The sequence below is a fragment of the Lepus europaeus genome, unplaced genomic scaffold (assembly GCF_033115175.1).
Source record: "Lepus europaeus isolate LE1 unplaced genomic scaffold, mLepTim1.pri SCAFFOLD_85, whole genome shotgun sequence".
Taxonomy (NCBI): domain Eukaryota; kingdom Metazoa; phylum Chordata; class Mammalia; order Lagomorpha; family Leporidae; genus Lepus; species Lepus europaeus.
Genome location: NW_026909613.1, coordinates 30709 through 43414, shown reverse-complemented (window position 1 = coordinate 43414; position 12706 = coordinate 30709).

Sequence of the window (12706 nt, the reverse complement as noted above, 5' to 3'; positions counted from 1 at the left end):
GCAGACTGGACGCCCCGTCCGCCGCCGCTGCCGCCGCCGGGCTTTCCGTGCAAGATGCAGTTCCTCCTGGGGAATCCGTTCGGCACGCCGCTGCGACAGTGCATCCGTAAGGCCCCGCCAGTGGCGAGCGGCAAGGAGGGGGGCGACAGCAGCGGCTGCGGAGGCTGGTGCGGACCGCGCGGGCCGCTACCGGCTCAGGGTCCCCCGCCTCCAGCCCCGCAGCATCTGTTGGCGTCGCGCCTGGGCCGGGCAGCGGGGCCAGCTCACGGGACGGGTCCGGCATCCTGGTCGCCAGGCCTCCGCTGGGCAGCGGGATGCCCTGCCAGGAGGCGCCCCTGGGGCCCAGCTCCTACTCTTGCGACACTTCCAGCGTCCCTCCCCATCCGGACCCGGCCCTCCCTGTCCCCTAGAGGCGGTGCTAAGCTGAGCGCCCTCTTCGACCCTGCAGGTCTCGCGGCTTTGTCCCCCGGGTGACCCCGCCAGGGCCCGGTCACCCGGCTGTCCCGGACGCCTGTCCCTCCCTGTCGGGACCAGCAGCCCTCAGACTGGGCGTCTCCCCAGAAAATGCCCCGGGTTGCAAGACTCGCTCGTTGGCGAGGCGACTCAGCCGAGCTGTAGAGGGGGTCATGGTGGGGCGGGGTGCGGGAGGGTGGCGGGGTGCTGTGGGGGCGGGGTGCCCTGTGCAGCCGGCTCATGTTCCCTGCATGACAGGCACTGCTGAGGTCTCCCCTGCTTTTATTTTTTTAAGATTTATTTAGTTGAGAGGCACAGTTACAGACACAGAGAGAGAGAGAGAGAGAGAGATTGAGAGAGATCGAGGGAGATCGATCCATCCTTCATCTGCTGGTTTCTTCCCAAATGGCCACAGCAGCCAGCGCTGGGCCAGGCCAAAGCCAGCAGTCTGGACTCCATCCGGGTCTCCCACGTGGGTGGCAGGGGCCCAAGCGCGGGCGTGGGACTCGGCAGCCCTTAGGACACCGCTGGGGCACCCGCAAAATCTCTCGTGCTGGGGTGCCGGGGATCGAGGCCCGGGAGCTCCTGGCTCCCGCTTCCTGCTAACAATGCACACCTGGGAAGGGGCGGGTTCCGGCTCAAGTGCTCATGGCCCCACCGCCCACGCGGGACACCTGGGCTTTTCAGGTGATCTGGGGAGCACACTAGTGGACTGCGCAGTCCAGCCCGAGTCTCGTCTCATCTCGTCCCAGGCCCCGGCTTCCGGACTGGGTCCGCGCAGCAACAGCGTCCCCCGGTTGCTAGGGAACCGAGCGCCGCCGCTGGGTCGCTAAGGGGAAGTGAAGAGGTAGACATCCCGGGTGAACATGGACGCATCACGTGATCAGTTCTCGGGGCGGGGAAATCCCACCACACCAACCAGGCTTAAGGCAACCAACGTTTACCCCCGAATCAGCGCTTTCTGTGGGCGGGGATATTTGTGGATGCACCGCCTCTCCTCGTCCCGGTTTGAGTGATGGACTCGTCCTTTATCCAATACTACTAAGGATTCTCTAGCTTGACCGACATATGGGCGAATGAACACGCAAAGCCTCTCTTTCGGAGGCGGGCCAGGGGAGGAGCCGCTACGCCTGCCGGGGACTCCAGCGACCTAGCTCGCTCTCCGGCCAATGGGACGCCGCGGGGTGGGTGGGAGCTTCGTTGAGGTAGAGGCGAAGGCCAATCGGATGAGGGCTGTGTAGGCGTTGCGCAATAGAGACGCGGCAAGGGGGCGTGGCCAAGGGCCGGGCGGCTCGGCATTCCTGAGGGTAGGGCGGGGGCGAGCGTCAGTCAGGTCGCGACCTCGGGTGCTGGCGATGGCGGAGCCCCGGGCGGGCAGACTGGACGCCCCGTCCGCCGCCGCTGCCGCCGCCGGGCTTTCCGTGCAAGATGCAGTTCCTCCTGGGGAATCCGTTCGGCACGCCGCTGCGACAGTGCATCCGTAAGGCCCCGCCAGTGGCGAGCGGCAAGGAGGGGGGCGACAGCAGCGGCTGCGGAGGCTGGTGCGGACCGCGCGGGCCGCTACCGGCTCAGGGTCCCCCGCCTCCAGCCCCGCAGCATCTGTTGGCGTCGCGCCTGGGCCGGGCAGCGGGGCCAGCTCACGGGACGGGTCCGGCATCCTGGTCGCCAGGCCTCCGCTGGGCAGCGGGATGCCCTGCCAGGAGGCGCCCCTGGGGCCCAGCTCCTACTCTTGCGACACTTCCAGCGTCCCTCCCCATCCGGACCCGGCCCTCCCTGTCCCCTAGAGGCGGTGCTAAGCTGAGCGCCCTCTTCGACCCTGCAGGTCTCGCGGCTTTGTCCCCCGGGTGACCCCGCCAGGGCCCGGTCACCCGGCTGTCCCGGACGCCTGTCCCTCCCTGTCGGGACCAGCAGCCCTCAGACTGGGCGTCTCCCCAGAAAATGCCCCGGGTTGCAAGACTCGCTCGTTGGCGAGGCGACTCAGCCGAGCTGTAGAGGGGGTCATGGTGGGGCGGGGTGCGGGAGGGTGGCGGGGTGCTGTGGGGGCGGGGTGCCCTGTGCAGCCGGCTCATGTTCCCTGCATGACAGGCACTGCTGAGGTCTCCCCTGCTTTTATTTTTTTAAGATTTATTTAGTTGAGAGGCACAGTTACAGACACAGAGAGAGAGAGAGAGAGAGAGATTGAGAGAGATCGAGGGAGATCGATCCATCCTTCATCTGCTGGTTTCTTCCCAAATGGCCACAGCAGCCAGCGCTGGGCCAGGCCAAAGCCAGCAGTCTGGACTCCATCCGGGTCTCCCACGTGGGTGGCAGGGGCCCAAGCGCGGGCGTGGGACTCGGCAGCCCTTAGGACACCGCTGGGGCACCCGCAAAATCTCTCGTGCTGGGGTGCCGGGGATCGAGGCCCGGCAGCTCCTGGCTCCCGCTTCCTGCTAACAATGCACACCTGGGAAGGGGCGGGTTCCGGCTCAAGTGCTCATGGCCCCACCGCCCACGCGGGACACCTGGGCTTTTCAGGTGATCTGGGGAGCACACTAGTGGACTGCGCAGTCCAGCCCGAGTCTCGTCTCATCTCGTCCCAGGCCCCGGCTTCCGGACTGGGTCCGCGCAGCAACAGCGTCCCCCGGTTGCTAGGGAACCGAGCGCCGCCGCTGGGTCGCTAAGGGGAAGTGAAGAGGTAGACATCCCGGGTGAACATGGACGCATCACGTGATCAGTTCTCGGGGCGGGGAAATCCCACCACACCAACCAGGCTTAAGGCAACCAACGTTTACCCCCGAATCAGCGCTTTCTGTGGGCGGGGATATTTGTGGATGCACCGCCTCTCCTCGTCCCGGTTTGAGTGATGGACTCGTCCTTTATCCAATACTACTAAGGATTCTCTAGCTTGACCGACATATGGGCGAATGAACACGCAAAGCCTCTCTTTCGGAGGCGGGCCAGGGGAAGAGCCGCTACGCCTGCCGGGGACTCCAGCGACCTAGCTCGCTCTCCGGCCAATGGGACGCCGCGGGGTGGGTGGGAGCTTCGTTGAGGTAGAGGCGAAGGCCAATCGGATGAGGGCTGTGTAGGCGTTGCGCAATAGAGACGCGGCAAGGGGGCGTGGCCAAGGGCCGGGCGGCTCGGCATTCCTGAGGGTAGGGCGGGGGCGAGCGTCAGTCAGGTCGCGACCTCGGGTGCTGGCGATGGCGGAGCCCCGGGCGGGCAGACTGGACGCCCCGTCCGCCGCCGCTGCCGCCGCCGGGCTTTCCGTGCAAGATGCAGTTCCTCCTGGGGAATCCGTTCGGCACGCCGCTGCGACAGTGCATCCGTAAGGCCCCGCCAGTGGCGAGCGGCAAGGAGGGGGGCGACAGCAGCGGCTGCGGAGGCTGGTGCGGACCGCGCGGGCCGCTACCGGCTCAGGGTCCCCCGCCTCCAGCCCCGCAGCATCTGTTGGCGTCGCGCCTGGGCCGGGCAGCGGGGCCAGCTCACGGGACGGGTCCGGCATCCTGGTCGCCAGGCCTCCGCTGGGCAGCGGGATGCCCTGCCAGGAGGCGCCCCTGGGGCCCAGCTCCTACTCTTGCGACACTTCCAGCGTCCCTCCCCATCCGGACCCGGCCCTCCCTGTCCCCTAGAGGCGGTGCTAAGCTGAGCGCCCTCTTCGACCCTGCAGGTCTCGCGGCTTTGTCCCCCGGGTGACCCCGCCAGGGCCCGGTCACCCGGCTGTCCCGGACGCCTGTCCCTCCCTGTCGGGACCAGCAGCCCTCAGACTGGGCGTCTCCCCAGAAAATGCCCCGGGTTGCAAGACTCGCTCGTTGGCGAGGCGACTCAGCCGAGCTGTAGAGGGGGTCATGGTGGGGCGGGGTGCGGGAGGGTGGCGGGGTGCTGTGGGGGCGGGGTGCCCTGTGCAGCCGGCTCATGTTCCCTGCATGACAGGCACTGCTGAGGTCTCCCCTGCTTTTATTTTTTTAAGATTTATTTAGTTGAGAGGCACAGTTACAGACACAGAGAGAGAGAGAGAGAGAGAGATTGAGAGAGATCGAGGGAGATCGATCCATCCTTCATCTGCTGGTTTCTTCCCAAATGGCCACAGCAGCCAGCGCTGGGCCAGGCCAAAGCCAGCAGTCTGGACTCCATCCGGGTCTCCCACGTGGGTGGCAGGGGCCCAAGCGCGGGCGTGGGACTCGGCAGCCCTTAGGACACCGCTGGGGCACCCGCAAAATCTCTCGTGCTGGGGTGCCGGGGATCGAGGCCCGGCAGCTCCTGGCTCCCGCTTCCTGCTAACAATGCACACCTGGGAAGGGGCGGGTTCCGGCTCAAGTGCTCATGGCCCCACCGCCCACGCGGGACACCTGGGCTTTTCAGGTGATCTGGGGAGCACACTAGTGGACTGCGCAGTCCAGCCCGAGTCTCGTCTCATCTCGTCCCAGGCCCCGGCTTCCGGACTGGGTCCGCGCAGCAACAGCGTCCCCCGGTTGCTAGGGAACCGAGCGCCGCCGCTGGGTCGCTAAGGGGAAGTGAAGAGGTAGACATCCCGGGTGAACATGGACGCATCACGTGATCAGTTCTCGGGGCGGGGAAATCCCACCACACCAACCAGGCTTAAGGCAACCAACGTTTACCCCCGAATCAGCGCTTTCTGTGGGCGGGGATATTTGTGGATGCACCGCCTCTCCTCGTCCCGGTTTGAGTGATGGACTCGTCCTTTATCCAATACTACTAAGGATTCTCTAGCTTGACCGACATATGGGCGAATGAACACGCAAAGCCTCTCTTTCGGAGGCGGGCCAGGGGAGGAGCCGCTACGCCTGCCGGGGACTCCAGCGACCTAGCTCGCTCTCCGGCCAATGGGACGCCGCGGGGTGGGTGGGAGCTTCGTTGAGGTAGAGGCGAAGGCCAATCGGATGAGGGCTGTGTAGGCGTTGCGCAATAGAGACGCGGCAAGGGGGCGTGGCCAAGGGCCGGGCGGCTCGGCATTCCTGAGGGTAGGGCGGGGGCGAGCGTCAGTCAGGTCGCGACCTCGGGTGCTGGCGATGGCGGAGCCCCGGGCGGGCAGACTGGACGCCCCGTCCGCCGCCGCTGCCGCCGCCGGGCTTTCCGTGCAAGATGCAGTTCCTCCTGGGGAATCCGTTCGGCACGCCGCTGCGACAGTGCATCCGTAAGGCCCCGCCAGTGGCGAGCGGCAAGGAGGGGGGCGACAGCAGCGGCTGCGGAGGCTGGTGCGGACCGCGCGGGCCGCTACCGGCTCAGGGTCCCCCGCCTCCAGCCCCGCAGCATCTGTTGGCGTCGCGCCTGGGCCGGGCAGCGGGGCCAGCTCACGGGACGGGTCCGGCATCCTGGTCGCCAGGCCTCCGCTGGGCAGCGGGATGCCCTGCCAGGAGGCGCCCCTGGGGCCCAGCTCCTACTCTTGCGACACTTCCAGCGTCCCTCCCCATCCGGACCCGGCCCTCCCTGTCCCCTAGAGGCGGTGCTAAGCTGAGCGCCCTCTTCGACCCTGCAGGTCTCGCGGCTTTGTCCCCCGGGTGACCCCGCCAGGGCCCGGTCACCCGGCTGTCCCGGACGCCTGTCCCTCCCTGTCGGGACCAGCAGCCCTCAGACTGGGCGTCTCCCCAGAAAATGCCCCGGGTTGCAAGACTCGCTCGTTGGCGAGGCGACTCAGCCGAGCTGTAGAGGGGGTCATGGTGGGGCGGGGTGCGGGAGGGTGGCGGGGTGCTGTGGGGGCGGGGTGCCCTGTGCAGCCGGCTCATGTTCCCTGCATGACAGGCACTGCTGAGGTCTCCCCTGCTTTTATTTTTTTAAGATTTATTTAGTTGAGAGGCACAGTTACAGACACAGAGAGAGAGAGAGAGAGAGAGATTGAGAGAGATCGAGGGAGATCGATCCATCCTTCATCTGCTGGTTTCTTCCCAAATGGCCACAGCAGCCAGCGCTGGGCCAGGCCAAAGCCAGCAGTCTGGACTCCATCCGGGTCTCCCACGTGGGTGGCAGGGGCCCAAGCGCGGGCGTGGGACTCGGCAGCCCTTAGGACACCGCTGGGGCACCCGCAAAATCTCTCGTGCTGGGGTGCCGGGGATCGAGGCCCGGCAGCTCCTGGCTCCCGCTTCCTGCTAACAATGCACACCTGGGAAGGGGCGGGTTCCGGCTCAAGTGCTCATGGCCCCACCGCCCACGCGGGACACCTGGGCTTTTCAGGTGATCTGGGGAGCACACTAGTGGACTGCGCAGTCCAGCCCGAGTCTCGTCTCATCTCGTCCCAGGCCCCGGCTTCCGGACTGGGTCCGCGCAGCAACAGCGTCCCCCGGTTGCTAGGGAACCGAGCGCCGCCGCTGGGTCGCTAAGGGGAAGTGAAGAGGTAGACATCCCGGGTGAACATGGACGCATCACGTGATCAGTTCTCGGGGCGGGGAAATCCCACCACACCAACCAGGCTTAAGGCAACCAACGTTTACCCCCGAATCAGCGCTTTCTGTGGGCGGGGATATTTGTGGATGCACCGCCTCTCCTCGTCCCGGTTTGAGTGATGGACTCGTCCTTTATCCAATACTACTAAGGATTCTCTAGCTTGACCGACATATGGGCGAATGAACACGCAAAGCCTCTCTTTCGGAGGCGGGCCAGGGGAGGAGCCGCTACGCCTGCCGGGGACTCCAGCGACCTAGCTCGCTCTCCGGGCAATGGGATGCCGCGGGGTGGGTGGGAGCTTCGTTGAGGTAGAGGCGAAGGCCAATCGGATGAGGGCTGTGTAGGCGTTGCGCAATAGAGACGCGGCAAGGGGGCGTGGCCAAGGGCCGGGCGGCTCGGCATTCCTGAGGGTAGGGCGGGGGCGAGCGTCAGTCAGGTCGCGACCTCGGGTGCTGGCGATGGCGGAGCCCCGGGCGGGCAGACTGGACGCCCCGTCCGCCGCCGCTGCCGCCGCCGGGCTTTCCGTGCAAGATGCAGTTCCTCCTGGGGAATCCGTTCGGCACGCCGCTGCGACAGTGCATCCGTAAGGCCCCGCCAGTGGCGAGCGGCAAGGAGGGGGGCGACAGCAGCGGCTGCGGAGGCTGGTGCGGACCGCGCGGGCCGCTACTGGCTCAGGGTCCCCTGCCTCCAGCCCCGCAGCATCTGTTGGCGTCGCGCCTGGGCCGGGCAGCGGGGCCAGCTCACGGGACGGGTCCGGCATCCTGGTCGCCAGGCCTCCGCTGGGCAGCGGGATGCCCTGCCAGGAGGCGCCCCTGGGGCCCAGCTCCTACTCTTGCGACACTTCCAGCGTCCCTCCCCATCCGGACCGGCCCTCCCTGTCCCCTAGAGGCGGTGCTAAGCTGAGCGCCCTCTTCGACCCTGCAGGTCTCGCGGCTTTGTCCCCCGGGTGACCCCGCCAGGGCCCGGTCACCCGGCTGTCCCGGACGCCTGTCCCTCCCTGTCGGGACCAGCAGCCCTCAGACTGGGCGTCTCCCCAGAAAATGCCCCGGGTTGCAAGACTCGCTCGTTGGCGAGGCGACTCAGCCGAGCTGTAGAGGGGGTCATGGTGGGGCGGGGTGCGGGAGGGTGGCGGGGTGCTGTGGGGGCGGGGTGCCCTGTGCAGCCGGCTCATGTTCCCTGCATGACAGGCACTGCTGAGGTCTCCCCTGCTTTTATTTTTTTAAGATTTATTTAGTTGAGAGGCACAGTTACAGACACACAGAGAGAGAGAGAGAGATTGAGAGAGATCGAGGGAGATCGATCCATCCTTCATCTGCTGGTTTCTTCCCAAATGGCCACAGCAGCCAGCGCTGGGCCAGGCCAAAGCCAGCAGTCTGGACTCCATCCGGGTCTCCCACGTGGGTGGCAGGGGCCCAAGCGCGGGCGTGGGACTCGGCAGCCCTTAGGACACCGCTGGGGCACCCGCAAAATCTCTCGTGCTGGGGTGCCGGGGATCGAGGCCCGGGAGCTCCTGGCTCCCGCTTCCTGCTAACAATGCACACCTGGGAAGGGGCGGGTTCCGGCTCAAGTGCTCATGGCCCCACCGCCCACGCGGGACACCTGGGCTTTTCAGGTGATCTGGGGAGCACACTAGTGGACTGCGCAGTCCAGCCCGAGTCTCGTCTCATCTCGTCCCAGGCCCCGGCTTCCGGACTGGGTCCGCGCAGCAACAGCGTCCCCCGGTTGCTAGGGAACCGAGCGCCGCCGCTGGGTCGCTAAGGGGAAGTGAAGAGGTAGACATCCCGGGTGAACATGGACGCATCACGTGATCAGTTCTCGGGGCGGGGAAATCCCACCACACCAACCAGGCTTAAGGCAACCAACGTTTACCCCCGAATCAGCGCTTTCTGTGGGCGGGGATATTTGTGGATGCACCGCCTCTCCTCCTCCCGGTTTGAGTGATGGACTCGTCCTTTATCCAATACTACTAAGGATTCTCTAGCTTGACCGACATATGGGCGAATGAACACGCAAAGCCTCTCTTTCGGAGGCGGGCCAGGGGAGGAGCCGCTACGCCTGCCGGGGACTCCAGCGACCTAGCTCGCTCTCCGGCCAATGGGACGCCGCGGGGTGGGTGGGAGCTTCGTTGAGGTAGAGGCGAAGGCCAATCGGATGAGGGCTGTGTAGGCGTTGCGCAATAGAGACGCGGCAAGGGGGCGTGGCCAAGGGCCGGGCGGCTCGGCATTCCTGAGGGTAGGGCGGGGGCGAGCGTCAGTCAGGTCGCGACCTCGGGTGCTGGCGATGGCGGAGCCCCGGGCGGGCAGACTGGACGCCCCGTCCGCCGCCGCTGCCGCCGCCGGGCTTTCCGTGCAAGATGCAGTTCCTCCTGGGGAATCCGTTCGGCACGCCGCTGCGACAGTGCATCCGTAAGGCCCCGCCAGTGGCGAGCGGCAAGGAGGGGGGCGACAGCAGCGGCTGCGGAGGCTGGTGCGGACCGCGCGGGCCGCTACCGGCTCAGGGTCCCCCGCCTCCAGCCCCGCAGCATCTGTTGGCGTCGCGCCTGGGCCGGGCAGCGGGGCCAGCTCACGGGACGGGTCCGGCATCCTGGTCGCCAGGCCTCCGCTGGGCAGCGGGATGCCCTGCCAGGAGGCGCCCCTGGGGCCCAGCTCCTACTCTTGCGACACTTCCAGCGTCCCTCCCCATCCGGACCCGGCCCTCCCTGTCCCCTAGAGGCGGTGCTAAGCTGAGCGCCCTCTTCGACCCTGCAGGTCTCGCGGCTTTGTCCCCCGGGTGACCCCGCCAGGGCCCGGTCACCCGGCTGTCCCGGACGCCTGTCCCTCCCTGTCGGGACCAGCAGCCCTCAGACTGGGCGTCTCCCCAGAAAATGCCCCGGGTTGCAAGACTCGCTCGTTGGCGAGGCGACTCAGCCGAGCTGTAGAGGGGGTCATGGTGGGGCGGGGTGCGGGAGGGTGGCGGGGTGCTGTGGGGGCGGGGTGCCCTGTGCAGCCGGCTCATGTTCCCTGCATGACAGGCACTGCTGAGGTCTCCCCTGCTTTTATTTTTTTAAGATTTATTTAGTTGAGAGGCACAGTTACAGACAGAGAGAGAGAGAGAGAGAGAGAGATTGAGAGAGATCGAGGGAGATCGATCCATCCTTCATCTGCTGGTTTCTTCCCAAATGGCCACAGCAGCCAGCGCTGGGCCAGGCCAAAGCCAGCAGTCTGGACTCCATCCGGGTCTCCCACGTGGGTGGCAGGGGCCCAAGCGCGGGCGTGGGACTCGGCAGCCCTTAGGACACCGCTGGGGCACCCGCAAAATCTCTCGTGCTGGGGTGCCGGGGATCGAGGCCCGGCAGCTCCTGGCTCCCGCTTCCTGCTAACAATGCACACCTGGGAAGGGGCGGGTTCCGGCTCAAGTGCTCATGGCCCCACCGCCCACGCGGGACACCTGGGCTTTTCAGGTGATCTGGGGAGCACACTAGTGGACTGCGCAGTCCAGCCCGAGTCTCGTCTCATCTCGTCCCAGGCCCCGGCTTCCGGACTGGGTCCGCGCAGCAACAGCGTCCCCCGGTTGCTAGGGAACCGAGCGCCGCCGCTGGGTCGCTAAGGGGAAGTGAAGAGGTAGACATCCCGGGTGAACATGGACGCATCACGTGATCAGTTCTCGGGGCGGGGAAATCCCACCACACCAACCAGGCTTAAGGCAACCAACGTTTACCCCCGAATCAGCGCTTTCTGTGGGCGGGGATATTTGTGGATGCACCGCCTCTCCTCGTCCCGGTTTGAGTGATGGACTCGTCCTTTATCCAATACTACTAAGGATTCTCTAGCTTGACCGACATATGGGCGAATGAACACGCAAAGCCTCTCTTTCGGAGGCGGGCCAGGGGAAGAGCCGCTATGCCTGCCGGGGACTCCAGCGACCTAGCTCGCTCTCCGGCCAATGGGACGCCGCGGGGTGGGTGGGAGCTTCGTTGAGGTAGAGGCGAAGGCCAATCGGATGAGGGCTGTGTAGGCGTTGCGCAATAGAGACGCGGCAAGGGGGCGTGGCCAAGGGCCGGGCGGCTCGGCATTCCTGAGGGTAGGGCGGGGGCGAGCGTCAGGTCGCGACCTCGGGTGCTGGCGATGGCGGAGCCCCGGGCGGGCAGACTGGACGCCCCGTCCGCCGCCGCTGCCGCCGCCGGGCTTTCCGTGCAAGATGCAGTTCCTCCTGGGGAATCCGTTCGGCACGCCGCTGCGACAGTGCATCCGTAAGGCCCCGCCAGTGGCGAGCGGCAAGGAGGGGGGCGACAGCAGCGGCTGCGGAGGCTGGTGCGGACCGCGCGGGCCGCTACCGGCTCAGGGTCCCCCGCCTCCAGCCCCGCAGCATCTGTTGGCGTCGCGCCTGGGCCGGGCAGCGGGGCCAGCTCACGGGACGGGTCCGGCATCCTGGTCGCCAGGCCTCCGCTGGGCAGCGGGATGCCCTGCCAGGAGGCGCCCCTGGGGCCCAGCTCCTACTCTTGCGACACTTCCAGCGTCCCTCCCCATCCGGACCCGGCCCTCCCTGTCCCCTAGAGGCGGTGCTAAGCTGAGCGCCCTCTTCGACCCTGCAGGTCTCGCGGCTTTGTCCCCCGGGTGACCCCGCCAGGGCCCGGTCACCCGGCTGTCCCGGACGCCTGTCCCTCCCTGTCGGGACCAGCAGCCCTCAGACTGGGCGTCTCCCCAGAAAATGCCCCGGGTTGCAAGACTCGCTCGTTGGCGAGGCGACTCAGCCGAGCTGTAGAGGGGGTCATGGTGGGGCGGGGTGCGGGAGGGTGGCGGGGTGCTGTGGGGGCGGGGTGCCCTGTGCAGCCGGCTCATGTTCCCTGCATGACAGGCACTGCTGAGGTCTCCCCTGCTTTTATTTTTTTAAGATTTATTTAGTTGAGAGGCACAGTTACAGACACAGAGAGAGAGAGAGAGAGAGAGATTGAGAGAGATCGAGGGAGATCGATCCATCCTTCATCTGCTGGTTTCTTCCCAAATGGCCACAGCAGCCAGCGCTGGGCCAGGCCAAAGCCAGCAGTCTGGACTCCATCCGGGTCTCCCACGTGGGTGGCAGGGGCCCAAGCGCGGGCGTGGGACTCGGCAGCCCTTAGGACACCGCTGGGGCACCCGCAAAATCTCTCGTGCTGGGGTGCCGGGGATCGAGGCCCGGCAGCTCCTGGCTCCCGCTTCCTGCTAACAATGCACACCTGGGAAGGGGCGGGTTCCGGCTCAAGTGCTCATGGCCCCACCGCCCACGCGGGACACCTGGGCTTTTCAGGTGATCTGGGGAGCACACTAGTGGACTGCGCAGTCCAGCCCGAGTCTCGTCTCATCTCGTCCCAGGCCCCGGCTTCCGGACTGGGTCCGCGCAGCAACAGCGTCCCCCGGTTGCTAGGGAACCGAGCGCCGCCGCTGGGTCGCTAAGGGGAAGTGAAGAGGTAGACATCCCGGGTGAACATGGACGCATCACGTGATCAGTTCTCGGGGCGGGGAAATCCCACCACACCAACCAGGCTTAAGGCAACCAACGTTTACCCCCGAATCAGCGCTTTCTGTGGGCGGGGATATTTGTGGATGCACCGCCTCTCCTCGTCCCGGTTTGAGTGATGGACTCGTCCTTTATCCAATACTACTAAGGATTCTCTAGCTTGACCGACATATGGGCGAATGAACACGCAAAGCCTCTCTTTCGGAGGCGGGCCAGGGGAGGAGCCGCTACGCCTGCCGGGGACTCCAGCGACCTAGCTCGCTCTCCGGCCAATGGGACGCCGCGGGGTGGGTGGGAGCTTCGTTGAGGTAGAGGCGAAGGCCAATCGGATGAGGGCTGTGTAGGCGTTGCGCAATAGAGACGCGGCAAGGGGGCGTGGCCAAGGGCCGGGCGGCTCGGCATT